We start from the raw sequence: 14,814 nt of genomic DNA on the forward strand, positions 1-14,814 counted from the left end.
AGTATACCGATTTGAGGCGCTAATGGTTCCCTCCCTGGGCCTCCTCCTGCAGATAGGATATCAATGGTGCCCATATATCTCTGGGTCTAGATGTAATAGGTAAGAGTTCAGCGTACAATGCAGATTGTTCCTGGCAGTATATCATATCATTAAGCTAATCTTTAAACTTAGGTGCTCTCCCTCTGCTCCATCTGCAGGCTACTCGTCTTTTAGCCATTAAGAGTGCCAGTGTCGTATAACGGCAATATGCTTGTGGGACATGCTTAACATAGCTCAATAATGCCACCAATGGTGTGGCTTCTATGCAGGCATTGGTCATATGATTCAACGCTGTAAAAACATGGCCCCAATAATCATGTATTGCCGGACAGTTCCAGGCCAGGTGTAAAAAATCGGCCTGTGGTGCCCGACACCTATCACATCTGTCAGTATCCCGAAGCCTACGCTTGTGCATGCTAACCGGAGTGTGGTATATTCTGTGGAGGTATTTGTAGTGTATGATCCTCAATCTGCTGCTTGCCGAGATTCGTTCAGTTTGCGAGCAGCAGTATTCCCATTGCTCCTCCGTTATGGTTTGCCCTAACTCCGCCTCCCATTTGGAGTGAGATGTTGTAACCCCGGCAGTGTGCTGAGTGCGCATTGTGCGATAAAGCAAAGATACCAGTCGCCTTGGCGAGGGCTGCAGGAGGAGTGTCTGTAGCGGCGGAAGAATCGGAGGCTCATCCGGAAATGCTACATGTAAGGATCTAACACCTTGCTGTAGGCGGATATATAAGAACATATCCATTGGAGTACCGTGTGCTCCTTGAAACATGGTTTCAGAATCACAGAATTTTCCATTATCATACAGATCCCCCCAGGTTTTAAGGGATATGCTGTCTCGTAGTTTATGAAAGAGCGCTTCTTGTAAAAGGGGCATGTCTGGATGATATACCAGTGGCAGAAGTGGTGAGTAAGGTATGTGGGTCTCGAAATGTCGTGCAATCCGCTGCCACGCCGTGATCGTGGCATTGACAGTGGTCCGAGTGCGTTCCTGGGTAGTCAGTGACATAAATATGGCGCCCTCTATCTGTATTGGGTGTGCTAGCCAATGTTCTGCAGACAGCTGCGGCATATATTTAGGTTGGTGGACCCAAAAGTATAAATAGTGTGCCTGAGCGCTGATGTCATATTGTTCAAAATCTGGTATATCAAATCCACTGGTAGAGTATGGTCTCGTCAATACAGCCCATTGTAGTCTAGCTTGCTTGCCCCCCACACCAATCTAATCATCTCAGATCTAAGCATCTTGAAAAAATGTCGTCCCGGAAAATATGGAATAATCAAGAAGAGATATAGCAGCTGGGGTAAGATCACCATCTTAATCAATGACGCCCTTCCTGCCAAAGACAGCGGGAGCCTAACCCAGCGATTTACCTTGACGGTTATGCGGGTGATAGCCACCCCATAGTTGAGCCTCATGAGTTCTTCCTTATTTCTGCTAATGTGAATCCCTAAATAACGGAGCTCATCCACACCACTCCAGAGGGTAGTCTAAAGGAAAGCGTACCACTGAATCAGTCAAAGGGAATGGGCACGACTTTCCCCAGTTGATCTTAACGCCAGACAGGTGCCCAAAAACACTGAATTCCCGTAAGAATGTATTGAGATTATGCTGCGGGTCTTTCACATATAAAGTGATGTCATCAGCATACATCGAGATCAATATTTGTCTCATGTTGCATTGCAGAGCCACAGCATTGTGATGTTGTCGCAAACGTGCTGCAAGAGGTTCCGTGGCCAAAGCGAAAAGCAGGGGGGATAGAGGACACCCCTGGCGCGTACCTCTAGTAATCGAAAATTTCAGAGACAACTGGTCGTTGATGAGCACTTTGGCTCCCGGCATATGATACAGGAGACGGATCCATGATAAAAATAGTGGCGGAAAACCCATTCGGCTCATTACCGCAACTATGTAGTGCCATTCGATGGAGTCAAAGGCTTTTGTGGCGTCTAAAAATATCGCCGCAAAGGGTAATTCAGGGGCAACATCATTCATTAACGTAAAGAGGGTTCTCAAATTATGAGAGGTGGCTCTTCCCGGGACAAACCCAGACTGATCCGGGAGGTTAAGATGTTCTAGTAGAAGACTCAGACGCTTGGCAATAAGTTTTGCCAAAATTTTGGCATCACAATTAATTAAAGAAAGCGGTCTGTATGATCTGCACTGGTGGGCCGGTTTATCCTGCTTTAACAAGGATATACTGAGGGCCTCTCTCATAGACGGGGGAAGAGAACCCACCTCCAATGACTCCTCACATACTTCACGAAGGATTGGGGCCATGACATCGATATAAGTTTTGTAAAATTCTACGGGGATTCCTTCCATTCCTGTGGCTGTTGAAAATTAGTACGTTTTGGTGAACATTATCTGCGCCATCTTGCCTCTTCCCCTGATGCCACACTTTTGTCGTGCGCGCCCGCCATTTTAAGATGCCCCGATCAGAACGAACCCTTTTGCATGCCGCTGGCCCCTGACATAGCCCTTCGCCTTCACTAAGCCTGCACGCTGGCCACCCCCTGCTTGCACCTGCCTTGAGTCATAAACCCCTCTTCGGCGCTGCTCTGCCCCAGGCCCTCATCCTGTTCCCAGCGCGACACCTCCCTGCTTTCCTTTCATGATCTCCGGCCCTTAGATGCAAACCCCCTTTTTCCCCGTGTGCCCGTTTTGTCTTCCCCGTTCCCAGGCCGACACCTAGCTCTGCCGATACCAATCCCTTGCCCCTCCCCATACAATAGAAAGCTTCCCTCCTCAAAGGACCCCCGAGATGATCAAAGCCCCCCCATCCCACGAGATCCGATCGAAACCCACACACTCCGTGAATCGGCGGAATATCCAGCTGCGCGATGATCATCACCTGTTGTGAACGGGGCGGGGACTTCCACTGTAACCTTGCGTGGGAACGGGCTGGGAAGGGGGGATTCTGAGGATGTCTTTCCGTACATCAAAGTATCGACGAGAATGTGTTACATGTAATAAAGAGATAAACTTGTATATAAGAGGCCAGGCCTCAGGAATACAGTTAGAGCACCTCAGAACGATACCTTCTGTCCGTTTCGTTGTGTTCTCCTCCGGAGAGAATAAAAAACCTTGTTTCCTGCTTTCCAGTCTCCAGCGCCTGCCTCTTCATTTGATTAAATAACTAGAGGGTCACAGAGGCAATACCGCCGGGCAAATATCGATTGTCCCCGACCCGACACAGGTTTTTACAATTGGCGTCCCAAGCGTGGGGCCCATCAGCGACTCGTGGATCCAGTGGGAGAGGTCCCGACGACAGAGTGAACGACTGCAACGATCGGGAGAGCTCTTGCCCAATAGACCCTCGTCTGGCAGCCGATCATCCGAACTTCACTAGTTCCGAACAGACCTCTCTCGAGTGATCTACGGTCCTGACTGGGAACCATCAGGAGTGCCGTGAGAAATACGAGAAAAAGAGGACGATCGGGCGCTGGATTCGGAAGACAAGAAACTGTCCACGTGGTCCGGGTAAGGTCGTGTAATCACGACAAGTTGCGAAATAATTGCTTGATTGTTTGATTGTTCAAAAATACTAGTATTGCTCTTTTTATTTTTTATTTTTATTTGGAGATTCACTGTCTGCAAACGGAGAAACAACAGGCTCTCTCTCTTTGCAAGCAGTGGAGGATAGGTAGGGTAGCAGCCGTGCTTGTTTTTTTCTCCCCCACTCAATAATTGCTTGAAACTGAACTGTTGTTCGCAAAAATATTGTTTCCTGGAGATTCCCTGTCTGCAAACAGGGAAGTGACCACCCTTTTTGCAGATAGTGAAAAGGGTAGGTAACGCAGATCTTTGCGGACCTACTCATTCTCCCCATTGTTATTTATTGGTCTTTTGGTTTTGATCCATGAGGTATTCACTGCCTGCAAACAACGTAGAATAGAAATATTCTGTCCAGTCTTTGCACCTAGTGATAAGATAGGCAGTGCTGACTTTTTAGTCCCTCGTTACGAGCCGTCATGTCTGTCTTCTCCCCACTGATAAATAGCCTGTTTAGCCCGGACCGGGTGTTAGAGGTGGACCATATAGCTCCACTAGAAGGCACCCCTAATAAGGACATGTTCATAAACTATGGGTTAGTCACCATAGCCTATAATAAATTGTGGCACAGGTATACCGAAGATAGCCAAGACAAACAGTGGCCACTGGCAGGATCCTTTGACCTTGATAAAATAGAAACGTTAGAAATAGCCCTTCGAAATAATAAGACAACTCCTATTATGCTCGACAGTCTCGGTATGTGGCGCAGAGAGGCTATGCAACGACAGAGAAAAGACGAGGACAAACAAAGTAGAGAAATATACCGACAGGACAACCCCAGGACACCGCTACCCACGACTTATCCCCCGACACTATGCAAAGGACGACCAGACTTAGGGTCAAACCAATGCGCTTTTTGTAGGTATGTCGGACACTGGAAAGCCCAATGCCCGACTCTACTGAGCGTGAGTAAAGGCAAAGGGCCGACAGGAACGACAGACCGGCAGTGCAAGAAAAAGCGCGAGACAAAGAAGAACCCGACTTACATAGACAGACCAGACAGAACCACCACGTTTGATTATGCCCGATGGCACAGATTTCGCCAGGAAAATCTCAGCGGCATGCTCAAGTTCTCCTAGGTCGGGAAATGTCAAGACGGGAACCCAGCCTCGTTTCAAATTCACAGACAGAAAGAGATAATTATGACCAATAACTGTTTTATATTCGTCTTGGGTCTTTGTATGTCGTACTTGTACTGTCCCCCGTCTGAGTTTGTGTGTATGTAATGTACAAATCTGCGTCATCCCTCTACACGTGTTTCCGTGTTACTCAACCTCTGTTAGCAGAAACTTAGCATAAAAGCAACCTGGAAAGAAAGAAATGGTAAAACAAAATCCGTAGACCATTAGTGAACTTGAACTTTTAATTTAACACAACAAACAAGGAATAATAACGGTAAAACTGTAGAATATGAAAGTCAAACAGAACATTCGCCCCCCCCCCATTCTGGAACCTTCCAAAGTAGGGCAGGGTTACGGCTACGCCCAACCAACGGCAACCCATATAAGGCGGGCCCCGCTGCCAACTCTTGGTCAGGAAATCTTAACGTATGGGGGAGCCGGAGGAGAGGCAGGAGCCAGCAGCCTGGGCTGTTGTAGGTAGTCCCGCCACATGTCCGGAGAAGAACGAGGCACCTCTTCCTTTTCTCTTCCGTCACAGCCGCAGCAGTCCTGGACGGCGGGATGTCCTGCATGTACCTCCACAACAATTTGTCCAAGTTGGGCTGGGAGGGAGAGGCGACGCGGACGAGCCTCTCCCACCTCCACCGATAGGAGGTTTCCCAGCCCCCGGCCCGACGCCGAACACCCCCAGTCAGGCGATGGTGCCAATACTTCCACAGCACCGAACACACCATGGTGGCACCCCAGTACTTGCGCAGCACCGAACGTGCAATGGTGGCCATACTCCCACAGCACCGAGCACAGGACTTGGGGAACGCCGGATGTGGAGAGACCTTCATGCGGGGCGATGAAAAGGAGCGGCATGGGGTGCACCGGGAGAAGGAGACGAAACGCACGAGTCTCCCTCGCGCCCCCCAGGTGAGGGCATCACAGCTGCACCCCAGCCGAACGTCCCGCTTTCACAAAACAGGGACCTCTTCCTTTCACTCCGAAGGGTCTCCCCCACTCTTGCAAACTCGACGAGAGTGGCCCCTGTAGGGCCTCAAAATGGCGTCTGGATCCGCTGGAAGGCGGGCCCCGGCCACTAGAGTAACTTTGACCAGCAATATAACTCGAACATTTGCCCTCTGGAGCACGAGCCCCCATCTCCGACAGCATCTCCGCAGCCTTGAAGATCCTACAAAGGTCCCCGGCGGAACCTTCGGCCTTTGCAGGCTTCCGGTAAGGGACGGCTGCCTTGATCGCCAGCGAAACAAACATGACATTGCCACACCTTCAGTTAGCATGAATTCTAGAACTGCCGAAAAGGACTCTGGTCCAAACTGCCAGTAATGGGAAACATTTCCCCCTGATGCTGCTTCCGGACTGAGCCGGCCCCGCCCAAAATGGCGCTGGTATCAATCGGAACTTACGAACACCTCGTGGTGTTCCTTCGCACTAATATAAACTTGACGTTCTGAGACTTTATATGATCCTTTGTACACTTGGCTAGAAAAGACAAGGAGAACTCACTCGACGAACAGTATGAAAAGATCCCCGTTACAAATGTTGATTACAAATGTACAATGTATTATATTTTTTATAACTGATGTAAACCTCATTTACGACGCTCACGTACGGTATGCATATAGGAAATCTGAGTACAACTATTATGATTATGCTTCTAAATTATGAAAATGAATGCCCCCGAACCCCCAGCCAATTAATAGATGTTTTAGTTTCTTACAAATGAATGAGTAAAACTTTCCGATGTTTTTATTGCTGCAAACGACACCCCCCACTGTACGCACTTTAGCCATTGCCACGACCGGCCAAATACGACCGCACCCTCATAATCCACATGCTGAAATGATTTTGCAAAATAAAATTTTTGAAACTATGAACGGGTATTGCATGCTTTATTTTTAAAATGTGGGATCGGTGGGAAAGTTCTTTTCTGTGCACCCTACTCTGCTCTCTCTTTAAGGTTAAAAGAAGATGGTTGCCCAGCCCTGGAGGACGGATCGGATCGACAACACGACACTCCGCCTTCAAAGTACGCGACTGACTCATGAACTCTCGCGTAGAGGAAGACCTTGACTTCCAAGGATGGGTAAAACGAACGGTGTAAATGAGGGAATGTAAAAGGAGGGTGAAATAAAATAATGTAAATGTTATAAAGTACAACGTTCCAAAGTATCAGGGAACGGAGCTGACCCAAGAACCGAAGAACCTTAGAACGCCACAGCGTTGAAAGAGGTTTAAGGATCCCGATAGTGAGATACATCCTTTGACTAGATACCTCGCACTAGGCACCTCTGGTTTCCTTTTTACGTTTCCCCGCACACGACCTATATGAACACACTACCCCCCCTCGACTCCAGAAACCATATCCCCGGGGACCCTGCCCCAAGGAGGAAAGACGAGTAAGAGGTAAGTAAAGGACTTATGAATCCATGTATTTGAATGCGCGCGAATGCTGTCTCCCCCACCCCCCTTTTTTTCCTCCCTCTGCAGGTTACATCAGAGATTACAGCCAAAGTGTGGCGAAGATCTGAAGCCTTGCCATGTCTAATACACGAAACGGACTAGCGCCGCAAGGTGGTGTCTAAGCACGCCTGCAAACTACTCACGTATCGAACAAACCCGAAAGAAATTAGCACAACCCGATAAAAAGTGACCACCCTTAAACCAGACTGGACGAATGAACCCACGTCACGTATGATGCGAAACTATGAGAGAATGTGTGTGTGACTGAGGCGTCGACCCAACTGGTCGAAGGACCAAGAATGCGAGAAGTGCGACAACATGGTACCTCCTTTCTTCTTTCCTTTTTCTCAAGGCATGTCCCCTCTACCCTGTTTAATGCTCAAACTGCATGATTACAAGATTCTAACCCAGACCCGTGAATGCCCTTTACTGTGTAATGCACTAAATAGCCTTTCTTGAATACACTGCCACCCTCTCTGTTGCACGTGTACTATTTAGCCTGCCGTTGCTCTCTCTCTCTCTCTCTCTCTCTCTCTCTCTCTCTCTCTCTCTCTCTCTCTCTCTCTCTCTCTCTCTCTCTCTCTCCCTCTATTTTTGCACCCCGAAATTGGCAAACTGCCACCCCTAGCACACCACCCAATTGGCTTCAAATACCGTCAGTATTTGCACAAAAACTTGTCTTTAATACAATCACCCTGAGGCCGCGTCGTTACCTCTCCTTTTCCGCTAGAAGTCAATGAACCCAGGTTGGGCCGTAAGGGAAAGGACAGGTAAGACGACAGAGGTTCCCTAATCTGACCCGAAATAAGGGAACTACATGTCAACGGCTCCTATGGTATAAAACAAGGACCTCAGAATACGCGACCCTCCCCTCCCCGAATTTTCGCAATACCCAAGCCGAAAAATGATCACCCCCGTTACCTCCCCTGTATCAGCCGCCCAAAAACTGGGATTATGAAACTACCCCCCATTTCCGGTTGTGAGAGATGGGTCGATTTATGCCCTTACCACAAGTTTCCTATGTCCCTGGTTGTTTCCCATAAAACCCCTGTCCTTCCTAATTAAGTAATCGGGCTGTAAAAGGTTACGTAGGATCCAGAATGACGTTTTACAAGGTTAACAGACTAGTCCAAGGTAAAGAAATCATCAAAATGAACCCCGTAGTAGTTGAAAAGCAGGATGCATCAATAGAAAGGAAATGTTTAGCCATGTTCGTCTCTCAGCAAAATACCTGTGTAGTAACTAATTGTAAAAGAAAGTCATAGTAAATCCAACAAACCCGTCACCGGTCATTCATATGCCAGTTGTGAACACTGATATAACGGGCATTTTCATTCTTTGCCTGGAGCTGGGAGAGAAATAGACTTTTTTGATTATCTTCATCTGCAAATTTTCTAAAGACTGTCTTTTCAAACTTGTTTAAGGGTACTGCTGTTGGAGGAGAGAAGGACCGGATGTGGGAGCACGAGGCCTGACTGCAGACTAAGGAACACCTGCGACATTAGCCAAGGCGAGACCACGACAGAAAAGAGCTGCAGGACGAGGCACTGTTTTCGACAGCATGAGAAGAAAGGGTCGACCTGATGCCCCTGCTCGACGTCCAGTGCCTATCGACAAGTCCCCGCTCTCTGAATTCTGTCACACACCCGCCTATTTGAAGTCTCTCGTTCCCCTAGTTTGTTCCTAATTTTGCCTTGCTCCATCCCCCTTTTCCTCTGACCTACCCTATGGACTGTTTTTGAACGCTCTTCTTCCATCGGAACTTTCTGACAATCACCTCAAAGGACACAGGGCGAAAAGGACCTTTCCGACCAGAAACGCGAGGAAAGGGTCGTGCCCTGCAACGCAGAACTTAGAACAGAGCTGGACTCGTAGCTCCACCGCCGGTGCTCAACAGCGCCAACGAAAGGCAGCAAAGAACATTTGACATCCCCAATCGCCGCTTCTGCTAGACCTCATTTCTCTCCCAGCCGCCATTGTATTGATCCATGCTCCAATCCGAATCTGAAATATGTAATAACCTGCCAGTTCACGTTATGATATGTACTTGCTGCTCGCTACAGAACTGTTTTTTGTATCACATTCCTATGACTTTCCTGCTGAACAAGTTTATCAAAGTTTACCAAATAGGCCCACCTCCTGAAAACTAGAGATTGTTAAAATGTATTGTTTACAACTTCTTTTATCTAGGGTTCCTACCATTTTCCTTCTCATGCCCACCACAATAGAACCGAGTAGAAAATGAACCAGCAAGATGTCTTGAATATGTTAAAGGGAGGACTGTTGAAAATTAGTACGTTTTGGTGAACATTATCTGCGCCATCTTGCCTCTTCCCCTGATGCCACACTTTTGTCGTGCGCGCCCGCCATTTTAAGATGCCCCGATCAGAACGAACCCTTTTGCATGCCGCTGGCCCCTGACATAGCCCTTCGCCTTCACTAAGCCTGCACGCTGGCCACCCCCTGCTTGCACCTGCCTTGAGTCATAAACCCCTCTTCGGCGCTGCTCTGCCCCAGGCCCTCATCCTGTTCCCAGCGCGACACCTCCCTGCTTTCCTTTCATGATCTCCGGCCCTTAGATGCAAACCCCCTTTTTCCCCGTGTGCCCGTTTTGTCTTCCCCGTTCCCAGGCCGACACCTAGCTCTGCCGATACCAATCCCTTGCCCCTCCCCATACAATAGAAAGCTTCCCTCCTCAAAGGACCCCCGAGATGATCAAAGCCCCCCCATCCCACGAGATCCGATCGAAACCCACACACTCCGTGAATCGGCGGAATATCCAGCTGCGCGATGATCATCACCTGTTGTGAACGGGGCGGGGACTTCCACTGTAACCTTGCGTGGGAACGGGCTGGGAAGGGGGGATTCTGAGGATGTCTTTCCGTACATCAAAGTATCGACGAGAATGTGTTACATGTAATAAAGAGATAAACTTGTATATAAGAGGCCAGGCCTCAGGAATACAGTTAGAGCACCTCAGAACGATACCTTCTGTCCGTTTCGTTGTGTTCTCCTCCGGAGAGAATAAAAAACCTTGTTTCCTGCTTTCCAGTCTCCAGCGCCTGCCTCTTCATTTGATTAAATAACTAGAGGGTCACAGAGGCAATACCGCCGGGCAAATATCGATTGTCCCCGACCCGACACAGGTTTTTACATGGCCTTCCCAGATTGCAACCCCATTATGGCCTCATGGACCTCATCCAATTCAAACGGTGCACACAGGAATTTACGATGCACATCGCTTAGCCAGCCAAGAGCCACATCCCCCAAAAAATCATCCAAATCCATATTCGGGGCACTCGAGGTAGTATACAGAGTTTCATAGTGACTTGTAAATTCTGCTAACATACTGGCTATATCGCAACAGCGCGTCCCGTCCGCTCTGTCCAATTCCACCACATAGTTGGAGTATTGTGTTTTACGGACGGTATCTGCTAGTGTTTTCCCAGGCCGTTCTCCCTCCCCGTACCGATGAGCCTGCCAGTGCTTTCCCCGAAAGTTGGACTTCCTCCGCGCTTCCTCAGTGTATTCTGTAAGTTTAGTCCTGAATTTTTCTTGCCTGGCCTGATCTGGTGCATGGTGCAGTGTATGTTCCAGTGACTTCAGTTCGCGCTCTATCTTATGAATCGTGTTAATGATGTCCCTAAGTACTCCAAAACCCTTGGAGATACTGAAACCCCTCAGTGTAACCTTGAAAGCCTCCCAAATGGTTACTACACTCTGTACAGATCCCTTGTTGCGTGTAAAGAAATCCAATATCTCCTCACGCAGTTCTTCCTGGAAGACTGCGTCCATCAGCATACGGGGATTCAATCGCCAAGCGGTGCGCGGTGGGCTGAATTCCGCAGAAGAGAGCGTTAACCTAACAGGAGCATGATCAGAGTACGTACGAGCCAAATGTTGTACCGCGCAGATGGCAAGTCCAAGCCCCCGAGAAACAAACCAGTAATCTAGTCTCACCCAGTTGGCCGCGTGTGCTGTAAAGTGCGTTCCTTCTCATACCAATGGGTGTATGTGCCTCCATGCGTCTAGTAGTTGATGCTCTGTGATGATATCTTTGAGTAGAGTACCCGCCTTAGTGTAATGTCGCGAGGCAGGGTGAGACCTATCCCAGGAAGGGGCATACGTGACGTTGAAATCCCCACCCCAAACAATGTGGTTTGACCCAATAGCTCTCACTGCCTCCCACAACTTGAAAAAGAATTCTGGATCATCGACATTAGGCCCATAACAACATACCAATGTAACCAATTCAACACCCAGGCGCCCCCATGCCATGCAATATCTACCCTGATCATCGCTGGATGATCCTACCAGGTGGAAAGGTACTTGCTTCTTAATCAATATAGCTGTGCCTCTAGCATAACTGGAATATGAGGAGAAAACACTTTGCATGGCCCATCTCGAGGCAAATGCATTAGCCCGTTGGGGTGAGAAATGAGTTTCTTGCAGCATAGCTATATGCGTGTTGTGTCTATCTAAATACGCCAACACTTGACGCTTCTTACGAGGATCCCCCAACCCCCTGACATTCCACGTGATAATGTTCAATTGTGACTTACCATCGTTAGCCATACAATTGTCAAATAGAAAGAATAGAAACATGTTGCGGCGTACCCCAACATTCCAATATAATTACGAGTCTCTGTAAGTCGCTGCGCACCCAATGCATATTCAGCCGTCATCTTTAATTCACAATATTTCAGCTCTACGCTGTGTGTACCTACCCTGATCAAAACAATTAAACCATAAACAGCCTTCCCCTTTCCTCCCCCCACCCACTGAAGCAACCCCAACCTGCCAGTATCACATTCCCACCCTACCCACCCCAACCTGTCACCCAACCAGAGACTAAGTACAGTCCCAAATCCAACTTCGTGGCAAAAAACTTTAGGGTAATTCCCTGTGGGGACCATATCTAGGTGGCCACACAACAACCCCTCACTTACAGAACACCCACAGCCGAGGCTGCAGTTCCTGCAAGTAGGAAGAGGGGGCCCAGCAATCAAATAGGAAGCACTTCGGGGAAAACAATCAAGAAGACCTTCAAGGTATGGACAGTGCCCCCCAACCACATGTAACATTACTCACAAATATTGCAATTGTCTCGACCATGTCAACAAATGTAGGAATGTTCATTGGTCTTCTCCATCCACCATCGCCCCTGGAGACCTCGGAGACTGAGGTTCTGAAAATCTGGATTCGTTTAATTATTCTGGACTCGAGAATTAAAACTTCGTCGAAACATGACGACTTTGGTATCAAAAGACCGAGAATGACGAGTACATCATGTACATATATTTTCAGCATATTCGAGTGACGATTTCCCTTCGAAATCGTCATTTACATTCTGAATCCTTGGCTCCCATTTATATGTTGCCCTTTACATAGGCCTTAATCCAGTTGAATTTGATTCCACAAGGACACATACTCCTTAATCGACTTTTCCCTGACCTCAGTACAAGCTGGAACCATTGCCCCAGGCCGAACTCGTTAGGTCAGTTCCCTCCCAGTGGCCGAGCAAGATAGCATCTAGGCTCAACAAACCATAAAACCATTTCAGCGCGCACACCTGCCATATCTCGCTCACATCTATCTCCACTCTTTTGCTTCACTTACTTTATGGTGGGGAGGTGCCCGTTTTTATTAGGGGTCCAGTGATATCTGATGAAATGTTGGGCCTTGCCAAATGATTTGTTGTAGGCAGCACGAAGGGAAATATGGACATGTCATCATGACTCTGCTTTCTCTTTGTCTTAAAAGTATGTTAACAATTTACTTTACAACCAAGAATGTTTTGCCCGAGGCCCAAAATTGTGTATAAGAAGAGAAGCCTGACTTTGTAAAAGTGTGCAGTCTCCTGAGAATATACCCGTATTGTACTTCTAGGACACTTGTTACCTTGGTTGCAGCCAATAAACTAATCTTTGACTTCACCTAGAAGACTCTGAGTTTCTGTAGGTCTGGATCAGGAAGAACCCGAGGTCTCTGGGTGTTGATTCCCTGGCACCGCTGGGTTACCGGTTCTGTGCCGGTTCTTAAAAACCCAGTACCCCAGTTGGCGCCCAACGTTTGGGGCGATTCCAGTGGTACCAGTCAGCCAGAAGATCGTGAGGAGCTTCGTGTGGAAATTCCGGAGGACGGCCAAACACCTCATCGACCCCTGCATGTCGACGTGGTCCGAAGGTCTTTGCTGCGAGGTTCCCCGCTTCCCGACGGCTACAAGGACTGCTGCCCTGGCTATCGCCCTGATTTGGACCCTTGAAGTTTTTGGTAGAGCGAAACACTGAGACGGGTCTTCTGGTGACGTCATCGATATTTCAGTTAAGTATAAGTGGAGCGTCTCCCAGTCCTTAGTTGGACTTACTTTTGGGTATCTTTGGATACAAAGTTTTGTGTTGGTACTTGCAAGCACCAAAACCGAAGGACTCGTGTATTCACGAGAAATATCGTAATCGATAATCCTTTGAAGTTTGGAACTAGACTAGAGAGCGAAGATGCCTAGTCTTAGACTTGGGAATTTGTTTTGTCTTGGTGGTAATAATAGGGACTCCCGATTGGAGGACTCATGTCCGGTTCCTCCAGTTGGAACTCCGACTTACGAGCTATATGTAAAACATGGGGTAGGCCCATCACCTACAACGAAATATGGATTAAATACACCAGGAAAGATGGTGTTTTAAAATGGCCCCAATATGGTAGCTTTGATTCTGAAATCTTAGACAACCTTGAAGTTAAACTCTTCAAAAAGAAAGCCCGGCCGGCGATGTTTGACTCTTTCCGCTTATGGCGTAAAGAAGCCAAACAAAAAGAAATTAAATTAGCTAAGAAAAATAAGAGAGAAGGGGGACTTTCAGTAATGCAAGCTGCTGTGCAGTTTAAAGATAATGAAGAAGAGCAGATGAATGAGCAGTTGCACAGGCAACGTAAAATGGCAATAGATAAGTGTTATCCAGTTTTGCCGTCTCTTCAGCAAGAGGCAGCAAAAGAGCATGAAAAAGACCCATTAATGTCGCATTTACTAAATTCACCACCCCCCTATGCGCAGAATGCTACAGCACCCCCGCAACCTTTAGTTGCACAAGCTGCGCCTCCTGCTCCTCCACAGCACCCACCAGCTGTTATTCAGCTGGCTCCTACTTCTTCGGTGCAGCCTTCTCCAGGCCCACTGACCACTTTTGTTTCACCTGTGTTTTCTACAATTTTGCCTACTGTACTTTTTACGTCTCCTAATGCTCCCTCTACGATTTTGCCTATTGCCCCCTCTATTTCCCCTGATACCTCTTCTGCTATCTCTACCCCCGCCTTATCTCACCCCGTTTTTCCATCTGTTTGTCCTTCAGTTTCACCTTCCATTCGGCAGAAAATGGCCAGCACTGTTACTAATCTTCTTTTACCTCTTTTCGGGTCGCCTGCTACGACCCCTAACATAGGAAGAAGACAGTTGCGAAGTCAACTGCCTGATTATCAAGAGAGAGATTCACTGAATAGTTTAGCTCAGAAATGGGTCATGGACACTGCAAAATATGATGTAGAGTCTGTCATGGAAGTCTTCCATCAATGGGAAACAGCGACACAGAGATATGTTTTCGAACAGATGTGTGTTTTTCTTGGCGAGGATTTAGA

Source organism: Lissotriton helveticus, chromosome 1_1 (assembly GCF_964261635.1).
Source record: "Lissotriton helveticus chromosome 1_1, aLisHel1.1, whole genome shotgun sequence".
NCBI classification, from domain to species: domain Eukaryota; kingdom Metazoa; phylum Chordata; class Amphibia; order Caudata; family Salamandridae; genus Lissotriton; species Lissotriton helveticus.